General features: G+C 34.6%; 1 pseudogene; it reads right to left on the bottom strand.

Annotated features, from left to right (window-relative positions):
- Positions 1 to 567: 567 nt before the first annotated feature.
- LOC108375136 (gamma-aminobutyric acid type B receptor subunit 1 pseudogene) lies at positions 568 to 8,039 on the bottom strand (annotated as a pseudogene).
- Between the last annotated feature and the right edge of the window lie 1,796 nt (positions 8,040 to 9,835).

Here is a 9,835-nt window from a genome sequence, read left to right as displayed (position 1 = left end):
TTTCGGCTTGCGAGAGAGGGATTTCTGGACATAGGTAGCATTTTTCATTGAAAGAACTTGAAATAAGAATGTTGTTTCTTTTGTTTCATTGAAAATCAAATTTCTGAGCTGTGATCTTTTCACTTCTCAAAAGAAACGCAAAATTAGTGTCCGCAGCAATATTGTGCTTTTACTTTCTGTGCAACATTTTCAATTCTTGTCAATAATGTTGCAACACAATTGCATTTCAAAAATATGCAACGAAGCAACCAACAGGCAAGGGGATAAATGCAACATTTCAGTTTGGAAAATATCGTCCTATTATCGCTTTGCACTTTCCTTAAAATTCGAATGGTTTTTATGATGAACTTATTATTTTTAATAAAAAAAAAAAAAACATTTAACGCAGCATTTCTTAATTGGTAACACTGCAAGTGCCTACCTCCGAATATCAACTACAGTGTCATTCAGGTGATCTTGTATGTACAAATAGCAAAATTCGCAGGAATTGGTTAAGCTGTTTAGAAGGAGACTTGTATACATACATATATACAAAAGACCTTTTTTTTTTTTGGTAAATTTACTCACCTTCTATGCTTATTCCATATGTTGAATACAATAAGTGCTAAGGCTACTAATATACCACAACTTGAAATTGTACACATACAGACAAATAATGGCAGCGATACATTGCGTAAGACGCGTCGTACAATTGTGCGATCCTGAGGTACCTGTAAATTAATGAAAGAAAATTTAGAAATGGAAATTTCAAAGTATTTATTTATTTATTATATTGAAGTCGGTTTTGTTTTTTTTTTTTAAATTACTTGGTCGTTTTTTCTTCTTTGCTTTCAACAACAGAAATAATTAGTTTATTAGTGAAATACAAATTAATGCTAAAGCAGTCCGAAGTCAGAACGCTGGAAGAGTGTGGCCTTTTTGTCGGATTGTCGGAGGTCAGAAAAAAGATTAAAAATTATTTTTTTTGACGAGAATACAAAAAAAAAACAGTTTAAAATAAAATCCAGAAAATCTGTAGTTCTCAGCTAACCTCCTTTTGAAATCGGCCTGCACTCACTACGCTGTGGCTGGAATGCAGAATTCGCCCACTCCCACTCCCCCTTTCCACTGCCATTCACGAAATCGTCCATTTCTTTCTATTTCTAATTTTCATAAATATTTTTGATTATCTCAAAAATGTACAGAAATAAGATTAGACATGGATTAGGCAAATATTAGAGACATGAGACACTTAACAGTAGAAGTTTTTATTTTTTGAATTTTGAATTGTGTCGTCAATGCAGAGGATCATCGATATTTAGCTTTTGGCTGGAAATTTATTCATTTTTAACCTGAGACCTATACCTAACGCTTTATTTGTCTCTACACTAGTTAATAATTCAAATATACCGGGCGTATACGTAACATTACAATTGGCAAATACTTCCAGGTAGAGATGGGCACGGGCCTAAATTTTCAGGCCCGGCCCGGCACGAGTGCAAAATTAACTTTCAAAAACACGCACGAGCCCGCACGTTAAGAATTTTAGCACGACGGGACACGTCCCAGCCCGGAAATAAAGAGCCAACTTTTATTGTATGTATACATATCGTCCCATTTCTGCCTTAACCTCGTATCTGCAATAGAGGTATTTTAGAAAGTGTAAGACAAAATATTTAATTTCTTCTCCTAGGATACAATAAACGCATTTTTACTTAGTATTTCTGGTTCCACTAACAGTAATGAGCACCCTCATTAAGTGTTTGCACTATTTTCAAATAGTGTGACGCTTAAACAGCTGTTATAAGTGGTAATATTAGTTTTCCCAAAAATTGTAGATACGTGGTTAATGCAGAAACGGGACGATATGTACATATTTTTAATTATGTGTTTATGTATGTATATTTACTTAAGCGAGTCAATTTTTTACATCAAAGATTTTTGTAATATATTTAGTATACCTTAGTGAATTAGTTCTTTAGTTCATATAGTTCATTTAAATAGTTCAATTGACGAATATATTTACACATCGACACCTGAGTGGGAGATCGACCTATCTTGGCAGCCAGTTCGAAAACGAAATCTCAACATATTTTCAATATATTTTCAGTTGAGATAGTTTTTAAACCAAATTCTGAAAAAGGCGTTCTTGAAAAGTTTTCTGAGATAGGGTATTTTCGAGCTTTCTGCTGAGCTGGGTCGATATTCCACTCATATTACTATTATACATACAAATGTATTACATACCAAACAAAAACTTTGGTAATTTGAATTTACATACTTACATAAAAAACGTACATAGTTAAATATGTTTTCGGATAAATAAAATTAAAGATTAAGCGATGAGAAATAGTAGTAGCGACAAATTTAGGTCAATGAAAATACCCAGCTAGTGAAGAAGTCCATTGAAATTAACTAGTTCATTTAGTTCAAGAACTACCCAAGCCTATTGCAGACAAATGCCCTCAGAAAGCAAATTTGCATTTTCCCAAAACTTAAGAATTTTTTCAAATGACAAACTTGAACTCCTTTTTGAGTCTGAAAAAAGCGCATAGCCCGACGCTAAATTCCATGCTTTTAAAGCAAAAAGTAAGTACATACAACGAATCTTATGCTGCAAGCAAAATCAATCAATCCTTCTGACTTTTGCCATTAAAGAAAAAATTTCACTGGAAAAGTGCAAACAAAACGAAAGAAGCAGAAGAAAACGAATTGGCACAAATTGGCATTCCGCAAAATTAGCATTCGAAAAAATTACAAGCGAAAGCAATTTAACTGCTGCAATGCCATGCAGATGTCAAACTACAAGCAAACTGCAAAGGGGGAAGTAAGATCGAATCAAAGGCAGCAAGCAAGCAAGCAAGCGAGTGAACAAGAAAGTCGCTGAGGTAACTGAGGTTATGTAATATTCAAATATGCAACTGCCAGCAGAGAGTTGTGTAGCAAGTGGAACAACTTCATCAGTAATTAAGGCAATCGAACTGTCATTGATGCTGTGTGGCAAGGCAAGCCAGTGGTTGATAGGTGTGGGTAGAATGATACGTGCGGCAGGGTAGCAAACCTTCACTTGAGTAAAAGTGTAGCAGAGCAAAAGAGCAACGATTAATTGCAACGTACTTGTGACATGGAATGCTCGAGAGCAGGAAGTTTTTAATGAATGCGCAGAGAGTTGGAATGCAAGCAAAGTTTTTTCTTAGTTTTATTGTGGGAACGGGAAATAGTGAAAGTTAAAGAAATAACCAAAGTTTTTCACAATTTTTTAATGCTTCAGTTAGAGTTATTGTAAGGATTTGAGAAATACTCTTGTGAGATTTTTTGAGTCTGAAAATTTGATTTTTATTTGTGGGCTTAAAACATTCGCAAGNTGCAAACAAAACGAAAGAAGCAGAAGAAAACGAATTGGCACAAATTGGCATTCCGCAAAATTAGCATTCGGAAAAATTACAAGCGAAAGCAATTTAACTGCTGCAATGCCATGCAGATGTCAAACTACAAGCAAACTGCAAAGGGGAAAGTAAGATCGAATCAAAGGCAGCAAGCAAGCAAGCAAGCGAGTGAACAAGAAAGTCGCTGAGGTAACTGAGGTTATGTAATATTCAAATATGCAACTGCCAGCAGAGAGTTGTGTAGCAAGTGGAACAACTTCATCAGTAATTAAGGCAATCGAACTGTCATTGATGCTGTGTGGCAAGGCAAGCCAGTGGTTGATAGGTGTGGGTAGAATGATACGTGGGGCAGGGTAGCAAACCTTAACTTGAGTAAAAGTGTAGCAGAGCAAAAGAGCAACGATTAATTGCAACGTACTTGTGACATGGAATGCTCGAGAGCAGGAAGTTTTTAATGAATGCGCAGAGAGTTGGAATGCAAGCAAAGTTTTTTCTTAGTTTTATTGTGGGAACGGGAAATAGTGAAAGTTAAAGAAATAACCAAAGTTTTTCACAATTTTTTAATGCTTCAGTTAGAGTTATTGTAAGGATTTGAGAAATACTCTTGTGAGATTTTTTGAGTCTGAAAATTTGATTTTTATTTTTAAAACTTTTAAAAACTTAAAACTTTTGCAAATGCTTGTAATAGCTTCTTGTGAGAACTCTCCAGTTTTAAAGCGTGGGGTCAGTTACAACCAAAAGGCGCTTGTATTAAATATGACGAATTTAATTCAGGTGCTTTTTTCGAGGTTATTTCAGTTTCTCTATTTTTCACTTTTAAGCACCGATAATTTTATTNACTTGAGTAAAAGTGTAGCAGAGCAAAAGAGCAACGATTAATTGCAACGTACTTGTGACATGGAATGCTCGAGAGCAGGAAGTTTTTAATGAATGCGCAGAGAGTTGGAATGCAAGCAAAGTTTTTTCTTAGTTTTATTGTGGGAACGGGAAATAGTGAAAGTTAAAGAAATAACCAAAGTTTTTCACAATTTTTTAATGCTTCAGTTAGAGTTATTGTAAGGATTTGAGAAATACTCTTGTGAGATTTTTTGAGTCTGAAAATTTGATTTTTATTTGTGGGCTTAAAACATTCGCAAGTGCTTGTAATAGCTTCTTGTGAGAACTCTCCAGTTTTAAAGCGTGGGTTCAGTTACAACCAAAAGGCGCTTGTATTAAGTATGACGAATTTAATTCAGGTGCTTTTTTCGAGGTTATTTCAGTTTCTCTATTTTTCACTTTTAAGCACCGATAATTTTATTTTTGGTGATTTGGAGAGTTTTTTTTTGGGATTTCGTCTCAATCACAGTTGATTCCCGATTTTTTTTTAAACATTTCTTGCTTTTTTTCAGGACTTATAGGACTATTTAGATGTTTTTAGGGTNTTTTTTTTTGGGATTTCGTCTCAATCACAGTTGATTCCCGATTTTTTTTTTTAACATTTCTTGCTTTTTTTCAGGACTTATAGGACTATTTAGATGTTTTTAGGGCTCTTCCAGTATTTGTTGGGGCTTTTCGGGTTTTATTTACTGAGCTTTAGGGATTTTTCGGGACATTTGACGCTTTATTGGAGAATGCCCGGGAGTTTTTTGGGTTTATTTTTAGATACATATATGTACATACATACAGTAGTGAAAATATAAATCATGATGTAGAACTATGTACAAAAATTAGCAAAATTCGGCAATTCAAAATTTTTAGCTTCTTAAAAACATTCTGAGAACGCAGTTTTGTAGCCAATTCAATTTTAGAATAAAAAAGTGCAAACTTTAAGTATTTGGAAATTACCGTTGTTGATTTTTGGCAATCGTTTTTGTGGAAGGTGTTGCTCATTTTCTCCATACAAAAAATTGTCGAGCATACGGTAAGTCCTAGCTACTTCAAACTTGCACTTGCATGCTTAGAAAAATTCTTAAAAAAAAAAAACTGATTAAAAAGTTTAAAGCTTTTATCTAAATTTGTTAAAATTCGTAGAATTTTTAAAAATGTTCTACAATGTTTGAAAGTTTGATTCAAATATTTTTTTAGATAGTAAGCTATATGTGTATATATAAATAAAAAAATAGTAAAAAGAAATATTTTTAAAGCAAGCTTCCTAAATACGAATGAAATCGAACCATAAATACTGGTTTACCAAATACATCGCTTCATGCGACACCTACCGGCAAAATTTTACGTAGAGTTATTCCTTTTCAATGTACGTTCTATATATGAACGAAATTTGACTATACATAAATACGGGGTTTTCAAATATCTAGACTCCTGCGCCAACTATCGGATTAACTCAGCTTTCGAATTGCGTTGTCATCGGGTTCTGAGCCAACTGTGAAGTTTCAATTGTCTAGGTCATCGGGAAATCGATTGCAAAATTTGCCCCTAACAAACATATGTACTTGCATACATACATACAGAGCAAGTTAAATTTTTCAACAAAGAAAATTAGCCAAAACAAGCTAAGAGGTCTTTTCCCTATTACCTTCTCGCCACCGTATCTGCATTTATGTAATCTTATTTTCTATTTTTTATGAATGCCTAAAAAATAAAATTGTCGGCATGAATTTCATTTTTATTTTTGCCAAACAACAGATTAGAAAAACATCCCATTTCATTTCTACAAAACAATTCCAGCTTAAGAGCCCTTAGTTGATCTGTACAAGGTATTTCACTCATTGCTGCCGCACTCCTCCTCTAACTTCTTCAAAATGCAATTTGCACCATTTTCACCGTGAATATATCATTCACACTCGACTGCGCCCAACATGCCACAATCGAAGCGTACTTAATGCAACAGCATTTTTTTTTTCGTCCAGTAACACAAATCTGAATTCAAATCCGAGTCCGTATTCGAAACTATGCAAATTGCTCACACCTATGCTGAGTGCCATGAACAAGTGTGCTCAGTGAGAAAAAAATTTATATTTAAAAATACTTCTTGCGGATTGCAGCTGCACACTTGAAACGCTTAGCAGCCAGCAATCAATTTCAAATAACTGCGGCATAGCTAGGCGACCGCCGACCCATTCTCCCATGCCCGTGTGTTTGGGTCTGTGAAAGTGAGTGTTGTGCATGAGAGTAATCAATTTTCATTCGCCACACTTCGAAATCGCTTCCTACACACACACACACACACACACACAGGTACAAATGAACCTTTCAACAACTGTCCGTCCGTATCTTTAACTAACCAAAGATAACTGGCTCTGTGACTGTCTAACTCCACCTGGCTATTAAAATGTCGAACGAATACCGAATAGATAAATGTGAGTGCAAGAAAAAAAGTGAGTGGCTGACTAAAACCCACACAGCACAGCAGATATTCGTATATATATTTGCCAGTGTAGGCGTTTACGTTGGCGTTGGTGTTGCGAATTCAATTCAAAGCTCACTGGCGCTTGGCAAAGTGCACTTTTCACATCCATTTGCCGCTCGAAATCAAATAATCCTTCGCTTTCACGAATACGCTTCTATGCTTTTCAAGTTACTCAAACCCTTGTCGTCACATCGCTGCATCTGTGTAATATCCTTGTACATATGTATGTGCAATATTTGTTGTTTTCATTCATTTCGCCTCATTGCCTACCAGCTCGCTGTGCATTTGATTTCGGTGTTCCCATTTGTGGCCGCTTTGTCGCAGTTCTATGTAGTCCATCCAAAAAGGCAATGATTTATTCTCAAGCACTTCCATCAGCAAATCAAGAGCAGTCGCCAGTAAAAAAGCTTTATAAAGCACCACACCACTCACTTTTGCATAGTCACTTATGTACATATGTACATAGGTATTTGAGTTGTTGTTTTCTTGGTTTATTTTTTTCCTGTGAGATGCATTTTATCACCTGCCTGCTGCTCAAGTTCAATGGGCGTGCAAGCGAGTTGCAGTGGTGTGACCTGACTGGCCGCCCCCGCCTTTGATTGACAGCGCAGTGCATTGAAGTGAAGGCTCATTTGAATAATTTTCTTAAATATTCAAGTACGTGTGAGTCACGGACGCTTACATTTAAATATCATATACATACATACACAGATGCGATTGAGTTTAAGTGTACGTTGAGCTGTTAATTCAGCGAGTTAAGTATTTCATTATCTGAATTTAAAATGAGTCAGTGTGAGAGAAGGCATTGTAGGTACTTTGAGTAGCGCGAATGAGCTTTGTAGAGAAAGTGGGTTTAAAATTCTTTGAGTGTTTATGAGATTCATTAAAACTGATTTAGAAGATATAGTTACTATCGCCGTGATCGAAGGTGGGCTATGGATTTCTTTTCTTCGTTTTTGGTTATTGAAATTTTCAATATCATTTAAACATTTTTTGCTCTTTGACCTAAAAGTGATTTCAATTTGTACATTCCGAAAGGTTTTACAACCTGAATTCTAATTTAATGGAAAAAGCCAAGTATAACCAAGTTTCATTACATTGGCATTAAAAATTTTTGGGTCCGTATTATTTTCTTTTCAGTGTTATTTTATTGTTGATTTTCTTATTCTTATTCTTACCTTTCCTCCACTCCATTGTTCCATATTTAACCAGGTTAAATTATCCAATTGTGTGTCGTAATAACCCAATTTTTCATATTTTCCATTCGCCATTTGTTCGATTTGTGTTAAGGCAATACGATCGCCTTGCGAGCTGAAGGCAACGACACCCTGTAAGAGGAAAACAAATTTATATTATGACTTTGCAGAATTGTATAAATTATGCCACAAGTAAATGCATATGTATATGAGCAAATCTCCCGAGTTGTTAAATTTTTCGAAAAAAACATGATTCCATTGCGAAATTATTTTTAAATGAAAACTTAAAAAAGATATTCTAAAAAAGTCCAAATAACACCTCGTGCTCATGTACCCGTAGTTGTGTATGTAACGTATACGCCCGGCAGCAACATACACAGTCAGCTAATACGTTTACTCGCACGCCTTAAGTTAAAACTCATATTATTTAAAAGTAATTAAATATTGGCGTGGAATATTTTTCTACATTATTTTTCACGTATTTATATATCAATTCTTTCATGTATATAACAATTTCAGAATAAATTAAAAATTTCAGAATAAAGAATTGAAAAAATAAATTTTTTGGCGGCACACTAGTTTTATTACTCAGATTGGTTTGTTTTGGCAAGAAGAACATTTTCACCGTTTAACGTTGACATTTTGAAGTATCTTAAATATTTAAAATAAAAATATTCAAAAATTACAAAACAGCTGTGTGCTGCTATTTTGTTCATTTTGGTGGCACACTCTTGGAACTTCACAGATATGCTGTACTTGATGCCAACTTTCATTGCCTCTAATACGAACATTCTATTTGAAAACTTCCCAAAGTTATTAAAAAAAAAACAATTATGATTTTTTCTAGTGGCAATGAAAAACTGGATAATTTCGGTACTTTTTCGACCGAATAAACGTTTTAAGGCAAAAACTGTTCAAATACTTGATATATTTCTTATTGCACTTGTTTCTGGAGCTCCATTGATTGAAATAAATGCAAGAAGAATGCCTTAGCGTCTTTTCCAGCGAGAAGGAGAGTGATACTAAAAAGAAAAGAACTCGCGCTATTTGCTCATATATGTGCTGAATAGGTGTTATATATATAGAGGCATAGTCTAAAATTTGATAGAAAAGTAAAAAATTCTTGTTGAAGAGATTTGTTAGCTAAGGAATTGGGATATATCCTTTGCAGTTGTAAGTCATACTGAGCGCCATAAGATCGACCGGGCGATATGAGCATAATTTGAGAAGCCACCGACTTGTTTATTTGAATAAAAACTGGTGGTATTTGAGAAGTGCATATATGTACGCATATCCGTTGCATCTTTTTAGGCACTCACTGCTATTAAATGTTCAAACATTTTGAGTAAAAACTCAACCTCAAAGCAGTTTTACTTAAAAAGTGTATAATGAAGAAAAGATTGGACACTTTTCTTGACTTAATTGAGACTTATTTTTACTCAAATGAATTTTATATGTATGAATGCCATTCTACTACCCATGAAAGCAATTAATTATTCCAGTTAAATGCAAGAAAAATATTGTGACTTAGTTGAGTGCACGTAAATCAAAAGTGCGCGCGCGCATGCTAGTTCGCCTAAAAGCATGCAATAAATTCCCACGTTACCTATTGTGTGCGCATACACATTAAGCGAATGTGCGCAACACCAACAACACCTTTAAACAACCAACTTCGTGCATTTATATTTTACAACGTTTTTTTTTTTTACTTATATTACGCCACTTTTGTTGTAGGTGCGAAAATTCATTGCCGCCATTATTTTGTTGCCTATACTTTTTTTTATTTATTTGAATATTTAACTTTTTTTGCTTTGGTTTGTGTTGCCATTTTCCAAGCGCATCTCATAAAAGCGTAATACCGTAAGTGAATGAGGGGCGAAAAATGGCAACGGCAAAAAAACACTTTTCCATTTAATGTTTGCCTTGTT

The sequence above is a fragment of the Rhagoletis zephyria genome, unplaced genomic scaffold (assembly GCF_001687245.7).
Source record: "Rhagoletis zephyria isolate East Lansing unplaced genomic scaffold, Rhagoletis_zephyria_1.1 Rzeph_scaffold_08552, whole genome shotgun sequence".
NCBI lineage: Eukaryota > Metazoa > Arthropoda > Insecta > Diptera > Tephritidae > Rhagoletis > Rhagoletis zephyria.
Note: the sequence above shows the minus strand (reverse complement) of the source record. Positions and strands in the feature narration are given on the sequence as shown.